This window comes from Macaca fascicularis, chromosome 8, assembly GCF_037993035.2.
Source record: "Macaca fascicularis isolate 582-1 chromosome 8, T2T-MFA8v1.1".
Classification (NCBI taxonomy): Eukaryota; Metazoa; Chordata; class Mammalia; order Primates; family Cercopithecidae; genus Macaca; species Macaca fascicularis.
Window position 1 is genome coordinate 5,502,334 of NC_088382.1, and position 12,376 is coordinate 5,514,709.

General features: G+C 39.6%; 1 non-coding gene across 1 annotated transcript; it reads right to left on the reverse strand.

Moving 5' to 3' along the window:
• Positions 1–386: 386 nt before the first annotated feature.
• Positions 387–521, reverse strand: LOC123575383 (small nucleolar RNA SNORA70). Its single transcript, XR_006700675.2, has one exon. It is a non-coding gene; the product is annotated as a small nucleolar RNA SNORA70 (small nucleolar RNA).
• Positions 522–12,376: the final 11,855 nt, after the last annotated feature.

The window sequence follows — 12,376 nt, forward strand, 5'->3', positions numbered from 1 at the left end:
AAGGGGCAACACAGTGGAAGCCCTTATGAGTACAGGGCCCACCACTTGTCCAGAGGGCCATGACTGGGGCTGTACTTGACCCCACAGCCATCTGGGATAAGCCACTCCTCAGCCACCATGTCTTCAAATTCATCAGCATTGAACTTGGTGAAGCCCCACTTCTTCGAGATGTGGATCTTCTGGCAGCCAGGGAACTTGAACTTGGCCCTGCATAGGGCCTCAATCACATGCTCTTTGTTCTGCAGCTTGGTGCAAATGGACATGATAACTTGGCCAATGTAAACCCTGGCCACAGTGCCCTGGACCTTTCCAAAGACACCTCACATGCCTGTTTGGAGTCTACATTGGGGTAGTGTAAGGTCAGAGGCAAGAACATACATCTGAAAGCCTGTCTCCCAAGGTCCCTTAGAGCAACCATACAAGAAATGAGCTACATACACTACCAAGGAAGTGGCTGTTTGCAGCCTTTGCACATTGGGCCCCCATGAGGAAAGGAACTCAGTCGGCTTAATTGGTTGCAGCAGCTTTGTTCTTTTTACTTAAGATTGTTTGTGGCTATTTGGGGTCTTTTGTGGTTTCATGCAAATTTAAGAATTTTTTTTCATTTCTGTGAAAAATAACATTAGAATTTTAATAGTGGCTGCATTGAATCTGTAGATCACTTTGGATAGTATGGACGTTTTAACAATATTCTATTAAGCAATAAACACAGCATACCTTTCCATTTATTTGTGTAATTTAAAAAATTTTTTTCATCAGTTTTACAGTTTTCTGTATAAAAGTCTTTTACCACTTCAAATTTATACCTAAATATTTAATTTGTTGTTGCTGTTGTAAACAGGATTCTTTTCTTTATTCCTTTTCCAGATAGCTTTTTATCAGTGTATAAAAATGCTACCAATTTTGTATGTTGATTTTGTATCCTGTGACTTTACTGGATTTATTTATCAATTCTATCAGCTTTTGGTGGAGTCTTTACAGTTTTCTCTATATAAGATCATGTTGTCAGCAAACAGACAATTTCACTTTTTCTTTCCTATTAGGGTGACTTGTATTTATTTCTCTTGTCTATTGCTCCAGCTCAGACTTCCAGAACTCTGTAGAAAAGTACTGAAAGTGGGCATCCTTGTCTTCTCCCTGATCCCAGAGAAAAGCTTTCAACTTGTCACTGTTGAGTATGATGTTAGCTATGGCTTTGTCATTTGTGGCTTTTATTGTGTTGAGTTACAATCCCTCTATACTTATTATGTTGAGAGTTTTTATCATGAAAGGGTGTTAAATTTTGTCAAATGCTTTTTCTCTTTCCTACTTCTATCACAGTGATAGATCTCAAATTCTGGCTTCTGGCTTAGCATTTATAGGTAAGTAGGCAGTAAAGATAATTATCATAGTACTTAAAGTCAAGAAAGAAACAATTTTGACTGAATATCAAGATATAGTGTGTTTGTGTGTGTGTGCGCATGTGTTATGGGTGTTTGTTTGTTGAGTTAGCTGCGAAAATGCTCCATCTGTCCACTTTCAAATAGCAATCTGTCAGATTGCATACTCCAAAGAAGGACACAGTAACAGCTCTTATCTTGCATGCTATTTTGCAGTGTGATATTGCCACTCTGCTTTCTGAATCTGGGAAAATCCTGTGATCAATGGAAATACGGTAGAAGTGACACTGTCCAAATCCAGGAGTAGTCCTTTAGAGAAATTGGAGGCTTCTTCATGTTCCTGCCTCACACACACACTTCTTCTGTTGTTTTCTCTTAAATTCAGCAATGGTGCTATGAGAAGCCCATACATCAAAGAAAAGACAAGTGTAAGCACTTGGATCATAGCCCCAGAGGACTCTCAGTCGATAGAAAACATTGACTGGCATCCATGTTGGTGAAACAGCCTTGGACATGCAGCCTTTCCCAGATGATACGGGTCCAACCATTTCTGACTGCAAATGCATAAGCAACCTTAAGCAAGGACTGCCTCGTTCATTCCCACCTACCCACTCAACTAGGAGAGATGATAAGTCATTGTCTTAAGTCACCAAGTTTTGGCATCATTTGTTCAACAACAATAAACCAGAACACCCACTGAAAAGGCCATCTGACATTTTTGGAACATTTTCCCTAAATTTGGATAGATCTCCACGTTCTAAATAGTGCCTTTTCAAAGTAGACTCTAGAAATATACATTTCTCAGTTTGCTTGTGGTTAGTGTACAGGCTTGTGAAAGATTCTTACGCACCTCCAGACCCCACACAGAGGTGAGCAACTTTAGGACAAAGGCTCTGTGTGGAGAATCCACTCCGTTCTAAGAGTGGCAGCTGGGGACATGAGGAAGATTTCAAAGAAGGTTCCTAATGCAGTATGTTTGTGGGTTCCTAATGCAGTATGTTTATGGGTTGACAACAGCGTGCAAGTTAAACGCCTCAATGGGATGCAGCAGAAGGCCAGCTTGGGGTATGGCGTGCAGCATTTTCCCTGCAATCTTATCTTTGAATATATTTCTTTGGCCATTCTAATAATTCTGTGATTAACTCAATAACCTTTAATTAACATATCATCTACTTAAATGATGTAGAGTGAATTCCATATTTTTTGGAGGTTAAGAAACCTAATTTCTATAGAAAACGTGATGCATGCATGACCCCCAATTTAGGCACCTGAAGTGAGCAAAGGCATGGCAAGAGTTTTTCTGGTCACCTACAGCAGAGTCAACAGAAATACTGACGAAAGAGACTTGCAGATTAAGTACAATATAAGGAATAAAGTTAATAAAATTGAATTGTATTAGAGGTTTTAGTTAATGAGTAGATTTTAGCTATTCTTGTTGCACACAAGGGAAGTAACTGTGAGATAATCTGCTTCACTATAGTCGTCATTTAACTTTTGATGATATTCTATGACATTATGTTCTAAACATCAAGCATACACAATAAAGTTTATTTTTCTTTTAAATAGGAAGATACAGCTTGAGGAGCCAGATGCAGCGGCTCACTCCTGCAATCCCAGCGTTTTGGGAGGCCGAGGTGAGTGGATCACTTGAGCCCAGGAGTTAGAGATGTCTGGGCAACATAGTGTGACCCCAATCTTTACAGGAAATAAAAAAATGTGCTGACCATGGCACATGCCTGTAGTTGCAGCTACTCAGGAGGCTGAAGTGGGAGTATTGCTTGAGCCTGGGAGGTGGATGCTGCAATGAGCTATGATCACACCACTACACTCCAGCCTGGGTGACAGAGAGAGACCTTGTCTCCAAATACACAAAAAGATACAGCTCCTTACCATGCTTTTGCAACAGCTGGACTTCTCCAGTTGGTTCCCAAAATATGCTGTCAAATGGCTGGCTCAGCGCAGCTCACCAAGGCATTCCAAGAGCTGCTCGGTGCATGCTTCCTAGACCCGTAGCATCAGAAACAAATTCACCTTGAAATTTGTTAAGAATGCAAATTCTCATGTCTCAGTCTGGACTTCTGACACTCTTGAACTGTGTTCCAATAATTTTTGTTTTTCTAAATAAGGCCATCAGGTAATTTTGAAGCATGTGTAAATTAAAGAACCCTATTCTGCAAGGACTTCCTATTGACCTGCTGAAAACATGTATTGATTCTGGTATGGTTCACTTCCTCAAAACCAATATTGAAGGAAGTGCAGTGGCATTTCTTCATCTGGATTCTAATAAACTCAGTAATCACATTTTCTCCAACATCAGTGACGATATTTCAGCAACCTAATTTGCAGATTTCTAACTCCCTATCAAATAAATTAACTAGATGAAGTGTGCTCTCAGCAATTCTTTACTTCCTTTGGGCTCCTCTTTTTTTTAATAACAGTGACTCTACTGTTAGTTTCAGAGGACGTTGGCTCAAAGTATATCTTGGATACTGCTTTTTTATTTTTTATTACTTTTATTTTTTATTTTTCGAGATGAAGTTTTGCTCTTGTTGCCCAGGCTGGAGTGTAATGGTGCCATCTCAGCTCACAGCAACCTCTGCCTCCGAGTTTTAAGCGATTCTCCTGCCTCAGCCTCCCAAGTAGTTGGGATTACAGGCATGCGCCACCATGCCTGGCTAATTTTGTATTTTTAGTATAGATGGGGTTTCTCCATGTTGGTCAGGCTGGTCTCAAACTCCCGACCTCAGATAATGCACCCTCCTCAGCCTCCCAAAGTGCTAGGATTACAGGCATGAGCCACCGCGCTTGACCCAGTGCTGCTTTTTTAATCTTGGTGAATATTTTAGCTTTCCTTTTATGCTTAATAGTCCATTAATGTTTCTGTTTAATAGCAGAGCCTGCTTATTCATGTTACAACTAATCACAATTTTTATTCTGTAAGGTTTCCTTTTCATCATGGACTGCAGATAAAACAAATTCATATGTTCTTCCTGCACAAAGTTGTATCATCTTTAAATGTTTCCTGACTTTCCAGTCAACATTTCATACGCTCTGCTCCTCCACCCTCAAACTATGCTGATGTCCCAACGTTCAAACATCTCATAAGTATATAAGGTCCAGTGATGTTCACATTAAACTGTGCCAAAAATTCTTTGCAAACTAAAGAGTTTTACATAAGATGCAGAGCCATCAGTAAGATTCAAGGACTTAATACTGGCAAAAATGCCCTTCTGATTTGAAAAAGGTATTCAGTATGATATATTTCGACATATGATATATTAGACATATATTAAGCCCTCTGCTCCAAAGCACAGCAATTTTAAAAATCTGAATTCAAATGAATCTCTAATAACAAAAATGTCAGGCACTGTGGCTGATGGTGGGGGAGGCTGTTTTGATCACATATGTGTATTACCCCCAGAAAAGCAGCTGTTTGCCTTAGTAAAATAACTGGTGTCCCTAATGTTATTAGTAAGTTATAGTAGATGAACGTGCCCATTCATGTCAGGCAGACTTGGCTTTAAAATCTGGCTTTGTTCCTCCTTACTCCTGTGTGATTTGAGGAGTGCACAGCAACTTTTCTGTACACAAGTTTTGTTCTGTTTGAACTGAAGACTCCTTATGTAAAAACACTATTCAATAGTCATCAAAGGCTGACAAACACAATGCAGCAAACATTCCTCCTCCCTGCCTGTGTAGGAAATTGCTCAGCATGTCTGTTCCAGGGGATACCAGGGTTCAGCCTTTCCTCAAGAATGTGACCATCGCAATTTATTCCACCCATGTCTGCTTACACCAACAATCGATGTTGTCAATGACATCAGACAGCTAGTCCCAGACAGTTTCTGCTGTCTGAATCCTCTTACTTGTGTCTATTATTCTTTCGTGTCTTATCATTAATAACAGGATTGATTATTTATTCCTTAATATGTTTTTAGTTGCAAGACACAGAAGCCCTACTCAGAGAAACTTAAAAAAAATGTTATGAGCCTGAAGATTAAAGCCTTTCTTCTCTCTGTTTGTCTTCTTTGATGTGGACTTATTATGGTGTGTTTTTTCCATATTGCCCTGAGAAGCCCCCTATGTACATTGTATCAGCTCAGAACTGGAGTAGAAAGGATCATCTTTCCTTTTTTAATGTTTTTAAAAAAATTAACTTGTATGAGTACACAGTAGGTATATATATTTATGGGGTACATGAGATATTTGGATACAGGTATACAATTTGTATTAATCCTGTCAGGGTAAAGGGGGCATCCATCACCTCAAGCATTTAGCATTTCTTTGAGTTATGAATGTTCCAATTATACTCTTTTAGTCATTTAAAAATGTACAATAAGTTATTAGTCACTGTAGTCACCTGTTGTGCATTCAAACACTAGAACTTATTTATTCTAACTCTATGTTTGTACCCATTAACCATCCCCTTCATAGTTCAAGTGAAGATACAGGCACGCCTCTTGGTTCAGGATGCCCACATGACCTATGTGTGGTCAACCTCTGTGGCCAGCTTCTGAGACGGACGCTCCCTGGGAGACCTGGAAGGATGTGATCAAACACATGCAAACTACAGGGGCTGAAAGTGAGAAATGTGGTTTTCAGAGGAAAATCTTCAGTGTTAACAGACAAAGAGGGAGTGATGGATGAACAGGCAAAACCAGCAGCTGTCCGGTGTACTGTGACTTATAACTTTTACCTGGGCTGATAAATAAATAATGGCTGGAGTCATTATGAGTGACAGCATTCTTGTTCTGCAGACACTATAAATCTGGATAAAATAAGCAATTCTCTGCTGAGATGATAGAATAATCTATCTTCCGTCACTTCGCCAACACAGTGAGAATAGTGGACTCTGAATTCTTGATTTTTCTGGCTGCATCGTGAAGAGTATTTCCCGAAACCGTCAATGAGGATGTACAGAAACAGTAGGAAAATGTGGGCTAGGGAAATCAACGTAGGATGGTCCTCTTCATCCCAGATATGATCAGTGTTCCTGCTGTGAGAAGTGTCTTCTTCACTAACCTTTTAAAATACGTTCTTCTTAATATTATAGATGATTGAAATTTTAATGTTTTTTATTATTTAACTCACAAAAAATGTGAATATAATCTCTGGAGGAGAGGGAATTGGCCAAATATTATACTAAGAAGTGTGGCTAATTTATTCTGTAACTTGGCCATGAACAATATATGGGAATAAATGAATAACTCAAATAGAAGACTTTCTTTTGGTCCGGGAAAACAGAAGGAATTTGAGTATTAATCTTCGGTCTGCTGCCAGTCTGCTGCATCAGGAACTATTTTTGATACATGAGAATGATGGAAAAATTGAGAGTTCTCTTGACTTTACCCCCAGTTCCTATAAAAAAGACAATTAAACCACAAAAAGCTATTTAAGAAAATATTTGCTGTCTCATTGCCAGATTAACAATTAAATGTTCCTATCTGTTTGTAACGTCAAAGAGAAGATGAATGGAAGCAATAGTGTTGTCAGCCGCAGCCGAATCTGTATCAACTGCATATTAGGACAGTAGCTGCATGTCACCAATACCCCAGCCATGCCATTTTTTTTTTTTTTTTTTTTTTTTTTTTGATATGGAGTCTCACTCTGTCACCCAGGCTGGAGTGCAGTGATGCTATCTTGGCTCATTGCAACCTCCGGCTCCCAGATTCAAGAGCTTCTCCTGCCTCAACCTTTCGAGTAGCTGGGATTACAGGTGTGCACCACCACACCAGATAATTTTTTGTATTTAAGTAGAGATGGGATTTTGCCATATTGGCCAGGCTGGTCTCGAAATCCTGACCTCAAGTCATCTGCCCACCTCTGCCTCCCAAAGCACTGGGATTACAGGCCTGAACCACTGTGCCCTGCTCCATGCCCCGTTTTTACCCTCACTCTATGTATGCCACTGCACTTTTGGCTTCTCATAGGCCTAAGAGTCTGCTTGATTATGGTCAAGGGAGAGGGATAGGCTCTAGGAGATTAACTTGTATGACCAGATGGCAGTAGTTTTGTCAGCAAACACAGATAAATGTTATCTAGAAAGATTATCTTCTCTACACACCCTAACAAAAGTCATTTTTAACTATGCTTTGTATACAACGGTCCCTGACATGAAAACTCCAGGTTATTTAACAAGAGGTTACCAAGGTTTACTTTGCTTGATCACTGCAAAGGGCAAATGTAAAAACTTGTTAGAGCGATGAGGTGCTTATGTTTCACCTCTTCAGACAACTTCTTGGACAAGCATCAAGGATGATCTCAAGCCACCTAGGACCATCAAAGAATAATTCTAATCCAGCATTTTGTAGGAATGTACATTCTATTTTATTTATTTTTTGAGACAGGGTCTCACTCTGTCACCCAGGCTGGAGTGTGGTGATGTCAGTTCACTGCAAACTCTGCCTCCTGGATTCAAGTGATTCCTCTGCCTCAGCCTCCCTAGTAGCTGGGACTACAGGTGAGTGTCACCATGACCAGCTAATTTTTGTATTTTTAGTATAGATGGGGTTTCACCATGTTGGCCAGGCTGGTCTGGAACTCCTGACCTCCAGCAATCCACCCGTCTGGATCTGCCAGAAAATATACATTTTAAAATATTAATGTAAAGATTAAAGATGGAGAAGAAGACAGTATTGTGTTCTGTCTTCTTAAAATAGAAAGGCTGACTTTGGCCATTCCTTCGACTCAGGAAGTCCATTATTCAGGAAAATCAAACGGTGTAATGGTAGGTCTCTTTAGTAAAAGGAAAGAAGGTCTTCATTCGCCCATACCCACAACGCAGAGCCTGAGTCATGGAGGTGCATGCATGTGACTCAGTTTTGAGGATTATAGAAATTGAAAGTGAATATGTGTAGTGTGTGTGCACATAACATAAAACAAACAACAAGATTTCTACAAGCTACAGTAACCAGGATAGTGTGCTGTTGGCAGGAGAAATAATAAATAGACGAGTAGAATGTGATAAAGAGCCCGAAATTGACTCACAAGTATAATTTTTGAAAATAGTTTCAGAACAGTCATACAGGAAAAGGAAAGTCTTTTTAATAAACAATGCTGGAGTACCTAGACAGTCACAAGAAAGAAGCAAAAAAGGAAGGAAAGAAAAGAGGAAGAAAGGAAGAAAGGAGGGGAAGGAAGGGAAAGAAGGGAAGGAAGGAACAAGAAAAAGAAGGAAAGAACCTGTAACACACTGTTCACATCCTAGTGTCTGACAGCACTGTAGTATGACTATAGTAAACCATATTATATTCTATAGTTTCTGGTAGCTAGGAGGAGGATAGTGAATGACAAATGTTTGAGATGATGGATATGCTAATTACCTAGATCAGATCACTATACATTATATGTATGGAAGCTTCATGGGCCCAATGAATATTCACAAAGTATTTGACAATTTTAAAAAATAAAAATACAATTGCATATAGCAACCAAAATTTAACTCAAGGTGGATCAAAGTCTACTGTAAAAGATAAAATTATAAAGTTTTATGATTTGAGGGCAGGCCAAGTTTTCTTAGAAAAATCCCAGTAACCAATAGAAATCTTAAAAAGAGACAAAATTTTAAAGTAACTTTATACATATTAAAGAAAACCACAAAATGTCTGTTCCTTGAAAGGCACTGTTTAGAAAATGAATAGGCAAATCACAGACTTGGAGAACATAATTGCAAAACATGCATTTAACAAAGAACTGGTACCTCATATATATATATATACACACACACACACACACACCCTGTATATACACATACACACACACATATACCATATATACACACACACCATATATATATACATGTCATATATATGGACATTGTATACACATATATACACCGTATACATATACATATATATATGCCTCAAATACATGTGCTGTGAAGGTTTCACAAATGAAGAAAGTAAAATTGAAATTGAATACCACCTTAAGACTTCATGGTTGGAAAGTGTCAGAGGCAAGGATTGAACTTGAGTATTTTTTGTCTCTTCAGAGCTCTTTATACCAGAGCCTGAGGCATGGAAGTGGACGCATGTAACTTATTTCTGAGGTGATGCCCAGAAGAAAGCGTAAGAGAATAGGGAGGAAAAGATCTATTACAAGGCGATATAAATATGTGATAGCAGTATATATAAACTTTCACAACACAGCATTTTAAAAACACAAAAGGAATGTGTGAAATAGTTGAAATGATGCTTTCCAAATAGAAGCTGCATGAATGTCTGGTGAGCACGTGAAAAAGTGCTCCAATCACTAGTGATCAGCAAAATGCATATTAAACCCACAATTAAATATGCACCATTAGAATACCTAGAGGAATAAAGATTTGTAACAGAAAAAGTTTACAAGGATATGGAGCGAATGGAGCACGAGGACATTGTTGGTGGCAGTGTATCGTGGCACATGACTTTGAAAAAGGCTTGGCAATTTCTTATCAATTAAACATACAACTAACCTATCACCTAGAAATGTAACTTAGGTATTTGCACAAGAAAAAGACAATATACAATTACACACACATACACACACAAGTTGTTCAAAAATGTCTGCAGAAACTGTATCCATAAGATCAAAACTTGGAAATCGCCAAAGTCATCGCCAACAGGGGAGGAAGCATGCTAGTTATATTTATCCAATTTAGCATAAAAAAGTGACACATTGCCGATATCCACAAGAACATTCCTGGATTGCAGTTGCTGAAGCTTGGTTTCATTTTCCATGATAATTTTTGACAGCATTTAAAATTTACAAATCTGTCAGTCTTACTCTTGGAAGTTCCTCCAGATTTCTTCTGTAGATAAATATTCCTTTAATGGCTTGCAGTTCTATAGCTTCATCTTCACTTTAAAAAAACTCATCTGTAATATGGTGAATGCTTTAGGGAAAGAGTCTAATTTCACATTTTTTCATATAATTAATTGTTTTACTCAGCATCATTATGAAGGAGCTTTTTCCCCATGTATTTGTAATATGTTTTTATCATTTACAAAATTCACATTCAGTAAGTTTGTTGTTGGCCTGTACTTGCTCTATCCACTGTCTTTTTAACTGTGGTCATTGTAGTGTTTACCCAACATCAGATGAATCTTCTACTTGTGTCCACACTGTACTAAACTTTGTGTACTTTCAGATTAACAATTGCAATCATTTTATATACATATTTTTTAGTAACTGTATTTTCCTGTTACCACCTTTTAAAAGATGTCAGTTTTGTTAAAACTGCTGATAAAGAAAAGAAGACTAAAATACAGTAGCTTGATTCCAGGGAGGTTTTTAACTTACTGAAACTCAGTACTGTATACTTAAACTTATGGCACTTTAATCATGCAGAAATTTAGTAGAATATAATGTAAACATTTATAAAATATAGAAAATTTTGGAGGGAGGCTCCAAGATGGCCAAATAGGAACAACTCAGGCTACAATTCCCAGTGTGAATGACACAGAAGATGGGTGATTTCAGCATTTCCAACTGAGGTACCAGGTCTATCTCACTGGGGCGTGTCAGAGAGTGGGTGCAGGACAGTGGGAGCAGCCCACTGAGTGAGAGCTGAAGCAGGGCAAGGCCTCACCCGGGAAGCACAAGGGGTAAGGGAATTCCCTTTCCTAGCCAAGGGAAACCGTGACACACAGCACCTGGAAAATTGGGTCACTCCCACCCTAATACTGCGCTTTTCCAAGGGTCTTGGCAAACGGCACACCAAATTATATCCCCCGCCTGGCTCGGAGGGTCCCACACCCATGGAGCCTCTCTCATTGCTAGCACAGCAGTCTGAGATCTAACTGCAAGGCGGCAGCAAGGCTAGGGGAGGGGTGCCTGCCATTGCTGAGGCTTGAGTAGGTAAACAAAGCCGCCCGGGGAAGCTCCACCTGGATGGAGACCACCGCAGCTCAAGGTGGCCTACCTGCCTTTGTAGACTCCACCTCTGGGACAGGGCATAGCCAAACAAAAGGCAGCAGAAACCTCTGCAGATTTAAATGTCCCTTTCTGACAGCTTTGAAGAGAGTAGTGGTTCTCCCAGCACAGAGTTTGAGATCTGAGAACAGACAGACTGCCTGCTCAAGTGGGTCCCTAACCCCCAAGTAGCCTAACTGGGAGGCACCCCCCAGTAGGGGCAAACTGATAGCTCACATGGCTGGGTACCCCTCTGAGATGAAGCTTCTAGAGGAACAATCAGGCAGCAACATTTGCTGTTCAGCAATATTCACTCTTCTGCAGCCTCTGCTGCTGATACGCAGGCAAACAGGGTCTGGAGTGGACCTCCAGAAAACTGCAACAGACCTGCAGCTGAGGGCCCTGACTGTTAGAAGAAAAACTAACAAACAGAAAGGACATCCACCCCAAACCCCCATCTGTACATCACCATCATCAAAGACCAAAAGTAGATAAAACCACAAAGATGGGGAAAAAACAGTGCAGAAAAGCTGAAAATTCTAAAAATCAGAGTGCCTCTCCCCCTCCAAAGGAACACAGCTCCTCGCCAGCAATGGAACAAAGCTGGACAGAGAATGACTTTGAGGAGTTGAGAGAAGAAGACTTCAGACGATCAAACTTCTCCGAGCTAAAGGAGGAAGGTCAAACCCATCACAAAGAAGCTAAAAACCTTGAAAAAAGATTAGACAAATGGCTAACTAGAATAACGAATGTAGAGAAGTCCTTAAATGACCTGATAAAGCTGAAAACCATGGCACGAGAACTACGTGACAAATTCACAAGCTTCAGTAACAAACTTGATCAACTGGAAGAAAGGGTATCAGTGATTGAAGATCAGATGAATGAAATGAGGTGAGAAGAGAAGTTTAGAGAAAAAACAGTAAAGAGAAACAAACCCTCCAAGAAATATGAGACTATGTGAAAAGACCAAATCTACATCTGATTGATGTACCTGAAAGTGATGGGGAGAATGGAACCAAGTTGGAAAACCCTCTGCAGGATATTATCCAGGAAAACTTCCCCAACCTAGCAAGACAGGCCAACATTCAAATTCAGGAAATACAGAG